General features: G+C 41.1%; 1 protein-coding gene across 2 annotated transcripts in view; it reads right to left on the reverse strand.

Moving 5' to 3' along the window:
* WWOX (WW domain containing oxidoreductase) overlaps nucleotides 1-18,992 on the reverse strand; it is a 1,222,377-nt gene that overhangs the window by 883,617 nt on the left and 319,768 nt on the right. The window lies entirely within an intron of this gene.

The raw sequence follows: 18,992 nt of genomic DNA on the forward strand, positions 1-18,992 counted from the left end.
GCCTCCTGGCCGGTGTTGCCATAGAGACTCGGGGTCGCGGAGCTATTGGTGGTGCGTGAAGTGGTCGGTCGCACACCTGAGCTACCTTCAGTTGAAGTTCCTGCATTTGTTCTGTTAAAGTCTGGATCACATCCCTCAGGACAGCCGCCTCTCCTGATCCTTTCTGACCCTCTGCAATATGGGCACTGCTCACCCACTTCTTGATCACAGGAATTGACTCCTCCTCCCGTTCTAAAGCGGCTAGATAGCTGTCATCAAATGTCAGAGTTGAGTTGCTCCGAGTCATCTCTCGGAGCTTATCCTGTAAAGACTTATTGGCTATCCCAGCAATGAACTGGTCCCTCAGGATCTTGTCCAGCTCCTGAAAGGCGCCCATGCCCGCTGAGTCACGCCTACGGATCTCCTGTATTGCTTCCTGCAAGGCGTTTGCATACCGCATAAGTGTTTCTCCTTCACGCTGTGGCCGATTGAAGAATCCACTTCTCAGCTGCGCCACTTGCACATGGGCCCCATGGACCCTCTCTAACAGGGCAAATACCTTCTCAATGTTGTCTCTCTCGGATTCAGGGCGCACCATCAGTGTCCGTCGGGCATCACCCTCTAGGGCATTCAGAGCTACTTCTGCCTGTAATTCCGGAGTCAGGTTACACATCTTGACTGCACTCCGAACCCTCTCCATCCAATCCTCAAGGCCGATGTTGCTACCATCAAACCTAACCAAGGGAGGGAACAAAGTCCCCGCCGGAAGGTACACTACCTGGGGTGACATGGCAGATTGCACTGGTGACATTAGGGAAAGCTGGCTTGCCTGTGCTGGGGCCTGGACTGGTGCTGCTAATGCCGGTGAGTTGACTCCCGCCGCATTCCCGTCCATAACGGTCGCTGTATCCTGCCGACTACGCCAAATTTGTAAGCCGTGCACCGGGGTGGGCTCTTTAGGATACAGCGAAGTCACGAACGAGAAATAAACGGCCCCAAAACTAGATTAACAAAAGTGCTTTACTACAATTTGGATATGAACACAATCTAACAGGGGAAGACACTCAGGGAAAAATTCACAAACACTCAGCGAATAAGCTGAGACCCTTGTGCTATACAGCGTGGCGCCTTTTAACATGAGTCAACTACAATATATACACTATATGTTACCTACAGGCATGACTGGATATTCCAACCACCAACTACCTTTTAATACCCTTAAACATGAAACAAAAAAATGGATGGGTGTGAAACACAAGCCGCCCGCGGTATAGCACAACAGTTTACAAACTTCAAATAAATTTACTTTAACCCCAAATTGACTATTCCCCTGCCCCAATATAAATATAGTGCCCATTAATGGAGGATCCTTCCAAGATTCACCCTGAATAACTAAACAATTTACTATATAAAATGACTGCTTAGCAAAGAGCATAAAGACATAAATAAAAAAACAGATATATTGTTCAGTACAAGTTCCCTCCTGAATGAGCTCAACTCTGGCCTAAAATAGGTCTTAGCAACATCTGGGTGTGAGGTCATTGTGGTCCACAGAGAAGCCTCAATGGCAAATCATTAAATGTTGTAGTTGTAGAAACAATGGACCCAAACGGTGATTGTGCAGTAAGTGTGGCCTGAAGGGGTTACAATGACTACCTAAACTAACTACAGGCCCTACCTGAGTCTGAAATATTTTGGCACCAAACTGATGTGAGGTGCGTGCACGGTTACCCACTGCTATGGCGCAGTGGGCCTTACTTATCTTATCGACCCGGGTCTGCTCTGGACAATATGTCTGAAGTACGCAGTAAGATGAGAGGCCTCTCCAACAGCTGAGCAGTACTGCTGGTCACTGTGGCTTGTCTCCTTGGCAACGTCCTATCAACTTCACAAAAGCGCAAAAGCGTTCTTTCAGCAATCTTCTCCCATCTGGTAAGGATACGGATACAGTGTCACAGCTCTGATCAAGATGATAGATTTCTACTCGCAAATATTATCTCTTCCCTCTTCCGCACGTCCTTTGTCTCTGTATTCATTCACTGCCAACTGCCAACCGCTTCCAAGATGGCTGCTGCTCTACTTCCTGTGATGTACTTTTTTTATCAGCCTGTAGCTCCGCCCCCATCTGAGCTACCTATTGCAGTCTTTCATCTGTGCTGAGAAACAGCGTCCTTTTATGGTTGAATAATGACATTTTTGTCCCTTATAAAGTATTATCACATCATTACTGACAGCTGCAGGTTATAAAGTTACATACAATAAATACTGTTCACATTTATGAGACACAAATATATACGTCTAAACTATGCTTGTGAGGTGATACAGGGGCTTGCCATGCACATCTTTAACCAGGTACATATTTCTGGCCATGAACAATGGGAGCTGTTTCACCATCTCACAGTATAACGCTGGAACGAAGTTATACAAATTATTCTTCCTTTGAGGTAAAACATTTTTTTCATAAACAGGCAGGGAAATGTTTTACCTCACAGAAAGAATCAGCTATGATGCCGTGCTATAATGTCTTTATACACTTTTGCATCCTCCCCTGCCCAAGAGATGTGGTATGATCCGACCATATTCCTCCCCAGCCCAGATGTGGTATGATCAGACCATGTTCCTGTATGGTCAGACACGGCCATTACACAGTAGGGACACATATATAAGATAATCTCAGCGCAGGGACTTTTTTTTAAAACACATCCAGTTGTGGAAATGATTATTATTCCAAGATCTATTGATTAAAATTTACTTTGTTCATGGGAAAACCCCTTTTAAATATGTCATGACGTGTAGAGGGACCGCAGTGTGTTAAAAATGGCTTCTACTACACAAATCGAATTTCCTGCCAAAATTCAAACAATTTGGATCAATCAAATTCGGTTGGATCTTCTTAAACACATCTAATTGCTGAACTTCTTGTTATTCCGAGATCTATTGATCAATAATAACTTTGTTGGTGGAAAAAAACCCTTTAAATAGGTCATGACGTGTAGAGCGACTGCCCTGTATAAAAAATGGCTGCTACCAGTTCCACACAAATCGAATTTCCTAGCAAAATTCAAACAATCCTGATCATTCAAATTCCATTGGATTTTTTTAAACACATCTAATTGTGGAACTTCTTATTATTCCGAGATCTACTGATTAATATTAACTTTGTTGGTGGGAAAACCCCTTTAGCATGAGAGCCGCAAACAGATCTGCGTGAACATCCAAACCTGCTTGATACAATTTTTCATAAATGATAAGCTGGATACCTCTTAAATTTATAAAGCAAACCCACAATATAATATCTTAAGAATAGCAAATAGGGTCAATGAGACATGCAGAAATCGAACAATTGCAAAGGAAATTTGATCCCTAAAAACAGGAGGATGGTGGCGACTAAAAAAAGAGGAAGGTCGACCATGTTTTAATATCTAGTGATGGGAATCAATAGTATCATAGTATCATAGTTTTTAAGGTTGAAGGGAGACTCTAAGGGGCACTTTGCACACTGCGACATCGCAGGTGCGATGTCGGTGGGGTCAAATTGAAAATGACGCACTTCCGGCATCGCATGCGACATCGCAGTGTGTAAAGGCTTGATGATACGATTAACGAGCGCAAAAGCGTCGTAATCGTATCATCGGTACAGCGTCGGCGTAATTCATAATTACGCTGACGCAATGGTCCGATGTTGTTCCTCGCTCCTGCGGCCGCACACATCGCTGTGTGTGAAGTCGCAGGAGCGAGGAACGTCTCCTACCGGCCTCACTGCGGCTTCCGTAGGATATGCGGAAGGAAGGAGGTGGGCAGGATGTTTACATCCTGCTCATCTCCGCCCCTCCGCTCTGATTGGCCGCCTGCCGTGTGACGTCGCAGTGACGCCGCACGACCCGCCCCCTTAACAAGGAGGCGGGTCGCCGGCCACAGGGACGTCGCACGGCAGGTGAGTGTGTGTGTGAAGCTGGCGTAGCGATAACTTTCGCTACGCCAGCTATCACCACATATCGCTGCTGCGACGGGGGCAGGCACTATCGCACTCGGCATCGCAGCATCGGCCTGCGATGTCGTAGTGTGCAAAGCCCGCCTAAGTCCATCTAGTTCAACCCGTAGCCTAACATGTTGATCCAGAGGAAGGCAAAAAAAAACCCCAATGTGGCAAACAAGTTCCAATGGGAAAAAATTTCCTTCCTTCGTCCACATCCGGCAATCAGACTAGTTCCCTGGATCAATACCCTGTCATAAAATCTAATATACATAACTGGCAATATTAAATTTTTCAAGAAAGGCATCCAGGCTCTGCTTAAATGTTAGTAGTGAATCACTCATTACAACATCATGCGGCAGAGAGCTCCATAGTCTCACTGCTCGTACAGTAAAGAATCCTCGTCTGTGATTATGATTAAACCTTCTTTCCTCAAGACGTAGCGGATGCCCCCGTGTTCCAGTCGCAGGCCTAGGTGTAAAAAGATCTTTGGAAAGGTCTCTGTACTGTCCCCTCATATATTTATACATTGTGATTAGATCTCCCCTAAGCCTTCGTTTTTCCAGACTAAATAACCCCAAGTTTAATAACCTGTCTTGGTATTGCAGCCCACCCATTCCTCTAATAATCTTGGTGGCTCTTCTCTGCACCCTCTCCAGTTCAGCTATGTCCTTCTTATATATCGGTGACCAGAATTGTACACAGTATTCTAAGTGCGGTCGCACTAGTGACTTGTACAGAGGTAGAACTATATTTTTTTCATGAACACGTATACCTCTTTTAATACATCCCATTATTTTATTAGCCCTGGCAGCAGCTGCCTGACACTGTCCACTAAAGTGAAGTTTACCATCCACCCATACACCCAAGTCTTTTTCTGTGTCTGTTTTACCCAGTGTTCTACAATTAAGTACATAATCATAAATGTTATTTCCTCTACCCAAGTGCATGACCTTACATTTATCTACATTAAACTTCAATTGCCACTTCTCAGCCCAATCCTCCAATTTACATAAATATCCCTGTAATATAAAATTATCCTCCTCTGTATTGATTACCCTGCAGAGTTTAGTATCATCTGCAAATATTGAAATTCTACTCCGCATGCCCCCAACAAGGTCATTTATAAATATGTTGAAAAGAAGCGGGCCCAATACTGACCCCTGTGGTACCCCACTATGAACTGAGACCCAGTCCGAGTACGTACCATTAATAACCACCCTTTGTTTCCTATCACTGAGCCAGTTTTTAACCCAGTTACACATATTTTCCCCTATCCCCATTATTCTCATTTTATGTACCAACCTTTTGTGTGGCACCGTATCAAAAGCTTATGAAAAGTCCATATACACAACATCCACTGCATTTCCCTGGTCCAGACTTGAACTTACCTCTTCATAGAAGCTGATCAAATTAGTTTGACAGGATCGATCCCTCATAAACCCATGTTGATACTCTGTCATAAGGTTATTTTTCTTGAGATACTCCAGTATAGCATCTCTCAAGAAACCCTCAAGGATTTTACCAACCGTAGAGGTTAAACTTACCGGCCTATAATTTCCCGGCTCAGTTTTTGTCCCCTTTTTGAATATTGGCACCACATTTGCTATGCGCCAGTCCTGCGGTACCGACCCTGTTATTAAGGAATCTGAGAAGATTAAAAATAATGGTCTATCTATCACAGAACTCAATTCCTGTAGTACTCTGGCGTGTATGCCATCCGGGCCCGGAGATTTGTCAACCTTAGTGATTTCGAGGCGGCGGCGTACTTCCTGCTGGGTTAAGCAGGTAATATTCAAGGGTGAATTTATGGTATCACTGGTCATGTCATCTGCCATGCCATTTTCTTGTATAAAAACCGTAGAAAAAAAGTCATTCAGCAGGTTGGCTTTACCCTCATCCCCTTCCACCATTTCACCAAGACTATTTTTAAGGGGGACAACACTATCGCTTTTCAGTTTTTTACTGTTTATGTAGTTAAAGAATATTTTAGGATTATTTTTACTTTCTCTCGCAATGAGTCTCTCTGTCTCAAACTTAGCTAACTTAATTTGCTTTTTACATATTTTATTTAATTTTCTATAATTATATAATGCCTCATCACTACCTACCCTCTTTAATTCTTTTAAGGCTTTCTGTTTTTCTTTTATTGCTTCCCTTACAGCTCTATTTAGCCATAGGGGTTTCCTCCTATTTCTAGCATGTTTGTTCCCATAGGGTATATTTTCTGCACAAGCCCTATTCAGGATGCTCATAAAAGTCTCCCATTTGCTTTGTGTACTTTTATTACTTAGTACATCATCCCAGTTTACTGCACTAAGATCATCTCTCAACCGTTTAAAATTTGCTTTCCTGAAGTTTAGTGTCCTTGTAGCCCCTCTACTAGACATCTTACTAAAGAATACATGAAAACTTATTATTTTGTGATCACTATTCCCCAAGTAACCCCCAACTTGTATATTTGATATGCGGTCTGGCCTATTGGTTAGTACAAGGTCTAGTAGTGCTCCCCCTCTTGTGGGGTCCTGTACCATTTGTGAAAGGTAATTATCTTTCATTGTTATCAAAAATCTATTTCCTTTGCTGGAACTGCAAGTTTCTGTTCCCCAATTTATATCAGGATAGTTAAAGTCCCCCATAATAATTACCTCTCCGAGACTCGCTGCTTTATCAATTTGCTTTATGAGGAGATTCTCTACCTCTTCCATAATATTCGGCGTCTTATAACACACCCCTATCAGTATTTTATTATTCATTCTCCCCCCCCTTATCTCCACCCATAGGGACTCTACATTCTCAGTACCCTCACATATGTTGTCACGCAGGATGGGTTTTAAGGATGATTTTACATATAGACACACACCTCCCCCTCGCTTATTTGTACGGTCATTCCTGAATAGGCTATAACCCTGTAAATTAACAGCCCAGTCATAGCTCTCATCCAGCCATGTCTCTGATATCCCCACTATATCATAATTTTCTTCCAACAATATTAATTCTAATTCCTCCACCTTATTTGTGAGGCTTCGGGCATTAGTGTACATGCACGTTACGTATGACTCTGTACCTGTATTCCTGCTTACTGTATTACCTGTCCTAACCCTTCCCCCCGTACCACCCCCAATTTCATTACTTGTGCCCTGGTCACTATCTGCACTACATTCCCCTTCTATAAAGTGAATACCCTCGCCCCCCATTCCTAGTTTAAACACTCCTCCAACCTTCTAGCCATTTTCTGCCCCAGCAGAGCTGCACCTTCCCCATTAAGATGCAGCCCATCCCTAGCATAGAATCTGTAGCCAACTGAAAAGTCGGCCCAATTCTCCAGGAACCCAAAACCCTCTTTCCTACACCAATTCCTGATGAGCCTATCTTCTAGTGAGATCTTTCCATATCTTTTACACGGATTGTCATATTGTGCAAATGATGTTCAGTGGTTCTGATTGGTTAATATCTGGTCTCACTATTTTTCCCACATATATTTGTGGAACTTTTTATTATTCAGAGATCTCTTGATTAAAATTAACTTTGTTGGTGGGAAAATCCTTTAGCATAAGATTTGTATACAGATCTGCGTGAACATCCAAACCTGCTTGATACAATTTTTCATAAAGCAGACCTATAAAGAGGTGCTCTATGAAATCTCCTGAGCAAAAAAAAAACCCTTTAAAACACATCTAATTGTGGAACTTATTATTCCAAGTTCTATTGATGAAAATGAACTTTAAAATTAACTTTGTTGTTGGGAAACCCCTTTAAATAGGTCATGACATGTAGAGAGACCGCAGAGTGTAAAAAATGGCTTCCATCAGTTCCACACAAATCGAATTCTGATCATTCGAATTCCGTTGGATTTTTTAAACCCATCTAATTGTGGAACTTATTCATATTTTGAGATCTAGTAATTAAAATTAATTTGGTTGGTGGGAAAACCCATTTAGAATAAGATCTGCATGAACATCCGGATCTGCTTGATACAATTTTTCATAAAGCAAGACCTGTAAAGAGGCGCTCGATGAAATCCCCTGAGCCAAAAAAAAAAACCTTTAAACCCATCTAATTGTGGAACTTCTTATTATTCTGAATTCTATTGATTAAAATTGATTTTTATTGGTGAGAAAATCCTTTAGCATAAGATCCGTATACAGAAATGCGTGAACATCCGGATCTGCTTGATACAATTTTTGATAAAGTAAGACTTATAAAGAGGCGCTCGATGAAATCCTCTGAACCAAAAAAAAACCTTTAAACCTATCTAATTGTGGAACTTCTTATTATTCCGAGTTCTATTGATGAAAATGAACTTTAAAATTAACTTTGTTGGTGGGAAACCACTATGAATATGTCATGACATGTAGAAGAGAGCACAGAGTGTAAACATGGTGTCTACCAGTTCCACACAAATTGAATTTCCTGGCAAAATTCAAACAATTCCGATCATTCGAATCTCATCGGATTTTGTTAAACACATCTATTTGTGGAACCTCTTATTTTTCGGAGATCTATTGATTATAATTAACTTTGTTGGTGGGAAAACACTTTAGCATAAGATTTGTATACAGATCTGCGTGAACATCCAAACCTGAGGAAGGTCAACCATGTTTTAATATCTAGTGATGGGAATCAATAGATGAGCCTATCTTCTGGTGAGATCTTTCCATATCTTTTACACAGATTGTCATATTGTGCAAATGATGTTCAATGGTTCTGATTGGTTAATATCTGGTCTCACTATTTTTCCCACATATATTTGTGGAACTTTTTATTATTCGGAGATCTCTTGATTATAATTAACTTTGTTGGTGGGAAAACACTTTAGCATAAGATTTGTATACAGATCTGCGTGAACATCCAATCCTGCTTGATACAATTTTTCATAAAGCAGGCATATAAAGAGGTGCTCTATGAAATCTCCTGAGCCAAAAAAACCCCTTTAAACACATCTAATTGTGGAACTTATTATTCCAAGTTCTATTGATGAAAATGAACTTTAAAATTAACTTTGTTGGTGGGAAACCCCTTTAAATAGGTCATGACATGTAGAGAGACCGCAGAGTGTAAAAAATGGCTTCTATCAGTTCCATGCAAATCGAATTCTGATCATTCGAATTCCGTTGGATTGTATTAAACACATCTAATTGTGGAACTTATTCATATTTCGAGATCTAGTAATTAAAATTAATTTGGTTGGTGGGAAAACCCAATTTAGCATAAGATCTGTATACTGATCTGCATGAAGATCCAAACCTGCTTGATACAATTTTTCATAAAGTAGACCTATAAACAGGCGCTCGATGAAAACCCCTGAGCCAAAAAACTCCCTTTAAACCCATCTAATTGTGGAACTTCTTATTATTCTGAATTCTATAGATTAAAATTAACTTTACATCCAAACCTGCTTGATACAATTTTTCTTAAAGCAAAACCTAAAAACAGGTGCTCGGTGAAAACCCTTGAGCCAAAAAAACCCTCTCTTTAAACCCATCTAATTGTTGAACTTCTTATTATTCTGAAATCTATTGCTTAAAATTAACTTTTATTGGTGGGAAAATCCTTTAGCATAAGATCCGTATACAGATCTCCATGAACATCCGGATCTGCTTGATACAATTTTTGATAAAGCAAGACTTATAAAGAGTCGCTCGATGAAATCCTCTGAGCCAAAAAACCCCCCCCTTAAACATATGTAATTGTGGAACGTCTTATAATTCCGGGATCTATTCATTAAGATGAACTTTGTTGGTGGGAAAAGCGCTTTAGCATAAGATCTGCGTGAACATTCAAACCTGCTTGAAACAATTTTTCATAAAGCACACCTATAAAAAGGTGCTCTATGAAATCTCCTGACCCAAAAAAACCCCTTTAAAACACATCTAATTGTGAAACTTCTTATAATTCCAGGATTTATTGATTAGAATTAACTTTGTTGGTGGGAAAACCTCTTTAGCATAAGATCCGCACACAGATCTGCGTAAACATCCATACAATTTTTCAGAAAGCACACCTATAAAGAAGCGCTCGGTGAAAACTCCTGAGCCAAAAAAAAAAAAAAATTCCAATCCCCTCCAATTTACAGTGCTGTCATCTATTCTGCAGGGCCTGGCCTCATATCATGCAGACACTGTGCCATTTTGTGGGATCAATCCCAAAAGAATTGGACTGTAGGTAAGACAAATGTTTTCTCGGCGCAGAATCCTAAATGTTCATCTCCGTCTTGACAGAGCAGTCAACACATCTCCATCCTTTCTGGAATCTGTTACATTTTTCAAGTTATAAATCTTTCGGCATCAGGTTATTCCAGGGCAGAATCCCGCTGCTCCGGCGAGTTAAGGTTAACGCAGTGACAGCTTGAGCTTTCGCGCTGTAATTTATAACTCTGCAACAGAACCAGAGTTTTTATTCCCATCTATTAAAAAAAAAAAAAAAGAGGGAACAGCACATCTGTTAAAGTTCTTGCACAATGGCTGGCTTCGCACCGAAACAGGAAACGTAACCCAATAGTCTCAGAACTTCAACAAACCTGACCCACTTTCAAATGTTAGAAAAGGAGGATTTTCTTTTTTTCTTTTCTTTTTTTATTTTATTAATTTTAGTTCGGTGTAACATCTGCTAAGCGCTCGCTGCCCCCCTAACACTTGATATTCTTTCAACTCCCGCAACTGCCAAAAAAAATATTCCTTTCTATTAAAGACTTCATGGCGTGTGTGATAATAGCGCTTGGTCTCGAGGCTTCGCTTTATTTGGGATCCTTGCTTCACGCTCATCAAAAAAAATAAAAAGCATATATATATATATATATATATATATATATATATATATATATATACACACACATACACACATATACAGTATATATATATATATACATACATACACACACTATATACTATATATACATATATCTATACTATATATATAGTATATATATATATATATATATATATATTTACATATATATATATATATATATGGTATATATATATACTATATATATATATATATATACACACACATACGGTATATATATATGCACACGCGAGATATATATATATATATATATATATATATATATATATATACACACACACACATATACAGTATATATATATATATATATACACACACACTATATCAAATCAAATCAAATCAAATCAAATAAGCTTTATTGGCAGGACCAAATACAAATTAGTTTTGCCAAAGCAAGTGTACATTAGGGCCTGGGGCTGTGGGGATGGTGGGTGGGGATTGTAGGAAGGATGGATGGGGCACATCCAGGGTGGGGACTGTGGGGGCACTTCTAGGATGGGGGCTATGGAAGTCCATGGCTTATGATGGGGCATATCCACGGTGGGGACTGTGGTAACGGTGGATGGGGCATATCCAGGGTGGGGATTGGGGGGCCACATCTGGGATGGGGGGCTATGGAAGTCCATGGCTTATCATAGTTCTCTTTCTCGAAGTCTATGACATTCGCTCACATACCGCGCTGCTATCTCCACTGCGCTCTCTTCTTCCCCCAGCAGGATATATATTTTCTCTTCCTCCTTCATGGAGCTGAAATCCGGGAAGAGATGGGAGAGTCTCCTGAAGTGAGTGTCCCTCACTGCTGAGTACTTGGTGCAGTGTAGCAGGAAGTGGGTTTCATCCTCCAGGGCCTCCAGGTCACAGTGTTGGCACAGTCTGTCCTCCCTTGGCTTGTAGCTCTGCTTGTGTCGACCGGATTCGATGGCTAGACTGTGGGCACTGAGTCTATATCGGCTCAGGGTCCTGCGGTCTCTGGGGTCCGGGATTTTCTCCAGATACGGGGCCAGTCTGTAGTCTCTCTGTAGACTCTGGTACGTGGTCAGTTTCTGTGAGGTGTTGATGTCGGTCCTCCAGTCACTGACATACCTCTCCTGGCCCTCGTCTACCATCTTCCTGATTCTGGTTCTTGTCAGGCTGCTGTGATTGGTTATTTTGTCCAGTTGGGTTTGGGAGAGCTGTGCCAGGGGTCCTGGTTCATCTGGCCCACGTATATGTATCAGAGCTTTGTGGTGATGGGAGCTTGGATTGCTACTCTGTAGGTGAGCCTGAAATGATAGTGACCTCTTCAGAGCTGCTAGGTGTAGAGGGAATCTGCCCAGCTCAGCTCGACAGGCGCTGTTGGAGGTGCTTCGATGGACCTGGAGAAGGTGCTTACAGAATTCCAGGTGGAATATTTCTGTTGGGCTGGAGTCCCACCTTGACCAATCTGGGTAAGTGTGAGGGCCCCAGACTTCGCTGCCATACAGGAGGATTGGGGCAATGATGGAATCGAAGATTTTTAGCCAGACCCTCACTGGTGGCTTCAGATGATACAATTTCCTTCGGATGGCATAAAAGGTTTTGCAGGCCTTGTTTTTCAGGGTCTCTATGGCTTGTTTAAAGCTCCCTGACTGGTGAATTTCCAGGCCCAAGTAGGTGTATTTGTCTGTTCCTGTTAGAGTGCAGCCGTTTACGACAAATGAAGGATGCTGGTCAAATCTTCTTTTTCTCTTCTGGAACACCATGATGTTGGTTTTCTTTAGATTGATCGGTAGTGCCCATGTGGAGCTGAATTTCTCCAAAATTTGTAGGTTGTCTTGGAGACCTTTCTCGGTTGGTGACACCAGCAGTAGGTCATCTGCATAGAGCAAGAATTTCACCTGGGCGTCATGGAGTGTGAGACCTGGAGCAGGTGAAGATTCCAGAGCAGCAGCCAGCTCATTGATGTAAATATTGAAGAGCGTTGGACTTAGGCTGCAGCCCTGTCTGACTCCTCGGCTCTGCTGGAAATAAGCCGTTCTTCTACCGTTCACACTCACGCTGCAGAGGTTCTCGGTGTAGGAGCTTTTGATGACATCGTAGGTCTTTCCTCCTATTCCGCTTTCCAGCATTTTTAAGAACAAGCCCGGGTGCCACACTGAGTCAAAGGCCTTTTTAAAGTCTACAAAGCAGGCGTATATCTTCCCATGCTTTGTATTGTGGACGTGGCTCTGAATGAGACTGTGCAGGGTGTAGATGTGGTCCGTGGTGCGGTGGTTTGGCACGAACCCTGCTTGGCTTTTGCTCAGGACATTGTGCTCGGTAAGGAAACTGATGATCCTTTTGTTTAGGATGCTGTTGAACAGTTTTCCCAAGTTACTGCTGACACATATGCCTCTGTAGTTGGCAGGGTCATACCTGTCCCCACTCTTGTGGATCGGTGTAATGAGTCCTTGGTTCCAGGTACGAGGGAAGTAGCCAGCACTCAGCACAATGTTGAACAGTTTAACCATTGCAGCTTGAATTTCTGGTGGGCTGTACTTCAACATCTCTGGGGGGATTCCATCCAGACCACTAGATTTTTTACACTTTATGGAAGTGATTTTCTCTGCAACTTCCTGTAATGTAATTGGTGTGTCCAGTGGGTTTTGGAAGTTTTTGATTTTCTCTTCCATTGCCTTTAGTTTTGATGTTATGTTTTCCTGCTCTTGGCTTAGTCCTTCTTTTGGGATGTCTTTGTAGAGGTCTCTGAAGTACTGGAGCCAGATGTTGCCATTTTGGATATGGGTATCAGTCTTTTTCTTGCTCTTTGTGTCCATGTGGCTCCATATTTCCCAGAAGGAGTTGTCTTGGAGGGCGTCTTGGAGTTGGCTAAGTTTGGTAGAGATGTAGCTCTGCTTCTTCCTCCTGAGGATGGTTTTGTACTGCTTTTGTATGGTGTCATAGGCTTCCCTCAGGTCTGGGTTGTTGGGGTCTCTGTGTTTATTGTTTGAGGCTGTTCTCAGGGTCTTTCGAACGGCTTTACACTCTTTGTCAAACCAACCATTGATCTGCTTTTCTTTTGGCCTCTTGTAGTTGACTTGTTTGAGGTCGGACAATTTGGCCATATACTATATACATATATCTATACTATATATATATATATATATATAGTATATATATACTATATATACTATATATATATACCATATATACAGTATATATATATACTATATATACACACTATATATACACTATATATACACACACTATATATACACTATATATATATACACTATATACACACTATATATACACTATATATATACACTATATACACTATATATATACACTATATATACTATATATATACACTATATATATATATATATATATATATATATATACACATACATACAGTATATATATACACACACACACACGAGATTATATATATATATATATATATATATATCTCAAATAATATACCAGCTAGCACAATGCCTATTGTAGTCCTGGATGCTAGGTGTTGGAGTTACTGGGGAGTCCAAAAAAGGACAATAGGTATTAGAGTTATTGGGGCGTCCATAAGGGTACAACCCTGAGACTGGAATAAAAATTAAAGGGAATTTGTCCCAGAGTTTTGCTATTTATTCTGAGTGCAGCATGATGTAGGGGCCGAGACCCTGATTCCAGCAATGTGTCACTTACTAGGCTGCATTAATAAAATCAGTATTTTATCAGTAGGAGATTATCACTACAGGACTAGATGTCTCCTGCCTCCTAGTCCAACCATGCCCCCACCACTGACTGATAACCAATCAGCAATGTGGGCGGGGTTATACAAAGCTTAACATTCTAGCAGCCCTTTTAGATCTGCAGGAGAGAAAACTGTGATTATAGCACAAATGCTGCACTCAGTAAGCTAAGTGATATATCGCTGGAATCAGGATTTCTGTCCCTACATCAATGCTGCAGTCAGATTACATAGCAAAAAACTGCTGACAGATTCTCTTTAAAAGGAACATGTCAGAACGAGACTAGCAAGCATAACTGTGTAAGTCTTAATACAACAATAAAAATGATGCCTGTTCTTTAGCTATGTAATATATCAGTGCTGAGAAATGGAGCTTTGAAGCCATATGCAAATGAATTTGGAAGTGCATAGGGGGCGTGTACTCCAACGCATCGGCACTCCCCTAATTCACTTTCAGGCTCATTTGCATGCGGCTTCAAAACTGAAACACTCAACACTGGTATATCGGATTACTACAAGATAGGTATCCTTTTTATTGTATTACTATGACGGAGAAAGCCAAACAATTAGTTTCAGGAGAAAAATAATCTCTCTTATTATATCCATTATGTCTATATTATATCCTCAACCTTTCAGTATGGCATATATATATATATATACACACACACACACAAGTATACTGTATAAGAAATATTTTCAATATGTGTGAAGCAAATGATATATACTCTACTCTCCTGATGTGTATGTGTGTATATATATATATATATATATATATATATATATATATATATACACACACATATCAGGATAGTATGTATCATTTGTTTCACACTTATTGAAATTTTTTCTTATACAGTATACTTGATTTCTTACGCTTATTGCTGAATCATATTGAAGGGCATCTGATTAATTTTCAGCCTCAAAAAAGCCATTAAGCTTCCGAAAAATGCTGTAATAGATGTAAACATGGTCGAGACTTCAATGTTACTAAACAACTCAAACAGATGGAAAAAACGATATATTCAATGAGAAGTAACACTTGAGACAAAAATAATGCGGTTACCTCATAAAGTATTATGCTTTTAACACATGACCAAAAAAAAACCTCAGCTGTAGATGCAGCAGACTGGCCTTGGGAATCCATTAACAGTATAAATGATAGTACATATAGCAAATGGTATGAGCCAAAGCACATAACTTTACACTAAACATTCTAAATTTTCTGCCCGTTTTCCCTCTGCAGTGATGGAGAATATTGTGTAGGATTGATAAAACTACATAAAATAGAGCCAATAGCAATACCGACGTGTTTATTTTAGAGAACACGTCTATTGCCCGTCAAAATACAATTCTGGAACATCTTTTCATAGAACTATGTTGTGCCATTCCTCCGTTATTATTCCTAGAAATATATGAATATATTACCATCTGGGAGTTACCATTTCCTTGACCTTGGGTTGTGTCCCTACACAGTCCAGCACAAAGAGACAACTTACTGGTAGTGTGCAGGAACATACCCAGGACTGGTAACACCAGATGTCTATTTATTCTTATATTTCTGCGGAATGGCAAAAGACAGAGATCTAAAAAAAAAAAGAAAGCTCTAGAACTGTTAAGAGAGGATGAACAAACTCATAAAAAGACTTAAAAACTCATCCCAGTTCCTTAATAACCCGAGGGTGTAAATCTTAAACCAATTGTCTGCTGCTAGTTTCAGGATGAGATAGTGTCCAGGAATAAACCCACGACGACTAATAACACCAAATATCTATACATTCTTATATTTCTTGGGGCAACAACTGAGGAAAGGCACAATAGAGAGATGTAAAACAGAACAGAACCATTGCATCATAGGAGAATACAATTATTTACTAAAATAGATACATTTATGGGATGAACAAAATGTAAAAATTAATTACCATCAGGTTTTGAGGTAACTAATGATGTAAGTTCCTCAATAACTCAAGGGTGCAAATCTTAAACACATGTCTGCTGCTATTTTAAGGACAGTGTGTAGGTGCAGAGACACCAGATAACTATTTATTTACACATTTCTTAAGCCCGCTTTACACGTTGCAATATATCTTACAATCCGTCGTTGGGGTCAAGTTGTAAGTGACGCACATCCGGCATCGGACTGAGAAAAAAATCGCAGCATGCTGCTTTTTGTCGGTCGGTCACTATCTCTGTCCCTCTCTCTCTGTCCATCTCAGTCAGTCTACCCCCCCTCTGTCATACTCACCCATACCCGATCACCGGCGCGGCACTGCACGGCGTTCACACTGCTCTGGCGGCTTCTCCTCTTTTGAAAAAGCCGGCCGCTCATTATTCAATCTCGCATTCCCTGCTTTCCCCGCCCACCAGCGCCTATGATTGGTTGCAGTCAGACACGCCCCCACGCTGAGTGACAGGTGTCTCACTGCACCCAATCACAGCAGCCGGTGGGCGTGTCTATACTGTGCAGTGAAATAAATAATTAAAAAAAACGGCGTGCGGTCCCCCCCAATTTTAAAACCAGCCAGATAAAGCCATATGGCTGAAGGCTGGTATTCTCAGGATGGGGAGCTCCACGTTATGGGGAGCCCCCCAGCCTAACAATATCAGTCAGCAGCCGCCCAGAATTGCCGCATACAATAGATGCGACAGTTCTGGGACTGTATCCAGGATGGTCCAGCGTCGCCGGAGCAGTGTGAACGCCGTGCAGCGCCGCGCAGGGGATCGGTAAGTATGAGAGAGGGCTGCTCAATTCAGTCACTCATGAGATTAGCGGTCACTGGTGAGTCCTTCACGGGTAGCCGCTAATCAGGACGCGACACAGACAGAGCCGCGGTATGACAATGAAGTCGGGTGAAGTTCATCCGACTTCATTCTCATTGTGCGGCTCTGTCTGTGTCTGCTGTCATCTGCCATTCATCTCTGCTACATGGCTGTCTGTGGCTGCTGTCAGCGGCCATGTAGCAGAGGTGAATGGCAGATGACATAGTAAAAACGGATCCCCTACGCATTACACACGCTTGGCAAGTCAATAAATAAAAAAAAAAGGGTGCACAATGCAAACGTCATAGAACACATGATCTGAAAGATCGCACACAAAATTGATCAATTTAACATAGACTACTAACGCACGTGTGACAGCAAATGAACGACCTACGTGCGATCTCATAAGATCCCATATGCGACCTGGGCGTGTCACATCGCAAATGCGATTGTACAAATAATTGCAACGTGTAAAGCAGGCTTTAGAGCAACAATGGTTGAATGGGACAACACAGATCTAAAAAAGGAAGCTCCTGAATTGTTATATTATAGAATTCAATTATTTACTAAAACAGATACAGGTATTCTAGGAGAGGATGAACAAACTCACAAACAGACTTAAAAACTCATCCCAAACAGGTTTTCCGTTAACTAATCTAAGTTTCTCAATAAAACAAGGATGTAAATCTTAAGCCACATGTCTGCTGCTGAATTTAACTTAGTGAAAAAAAACTTACAAATCTATGACAGTTTCTTAACAACATGAGGGTGTAAATCTTAAAACCACACGTCTGCTGCTAGTTTCAAGACAGTGTGCAGTGACATACCCTCAATGATTGTTAATACCAGATGTCTATATATTCTTATATTTCTTGCAGCAACAACTGAGGAACAACACAACATAGTGATCTAAAAAAGGAAGCTCCAGAACTGCTATATCACAAGGTAAATAAATTAGTTACTAAAACATATACATGCATTTTAGGAGAGAAAAAACAAAGAAACTTAAAAACTTATCACAAATAGGTTTTGTGTATTTTGGGAAAAAATGAACAAGTATAAAAACAGGCTTAAAAAAAAAACTTACCTGTGGCAACTTATCTAAGTTCCTCAATAACACAAGGATGTAAATCTTAAACCACATGTCTGTTGCTAAATTCACCTTAGTAAAAAAAAACCTTACACACCTATCACAGTTTCTTAACAACCCGAGTGTGAAAATATTAATCCCCATGTCTGCTGCTTGTTTCAGGACAATATGCAGGGACAAACCCACAGTGGCTGGTAATACCAAATGTCTATACATTTCTTGCAGCAACTACTGAGGAACAACACCGTGATCTAAAATGGAAGCTCCATAAAAGTTATGTCTTAAGCCCGCTTTACACGCTGCAATGTATCTTACAATGTTTTGGCGGGGTCACGTCATAAGTGACGCACATCTGGCATTGTAAGGTACATTGCAGTGTGTGACAGGTACGTGTCATTGTGATTAAACGGTAAAACGTTCATCGCATGCACATCATATTTCTCTAGAATTGAACGTCAGATGGTTCATCGTACCCGGGGTAGCACACATCGCAGTGTGTGACACCCCGGGAACAATGAACAGATCTTACCTGCAGCTCGCGGCCAGCAATGCGGAAGGAAGGAGGTGGGCAGGATGTTTAAGTCCCGCTCAGCTCCGCCCCTCCGCTTCTATTGGCCGGCTGCCGCGTGACGTCGCTGTGACGCTGAACGCCCCTCCCACTTCAGGAAGTGGACGTTCGCCGCCCACAGCGAGGT

Source organism: Anomaloglossus baeobatrachus, chromosome 10, assembly GCF_048569485.1.
Source record: "Anomaloglossus baeobatrachus isolate aAnoBae1 chromosome 10, aAnoBae1.hap1, whole genome shotgun sequence".
In the NCBI taxonomy this organism is placed as follows: Eukaryota; Metazoa; Chordata; class Amphibia; order Anura; family Aromobatidae; genus Anomaloglossus; species Anomaloglossus baeobatrachus.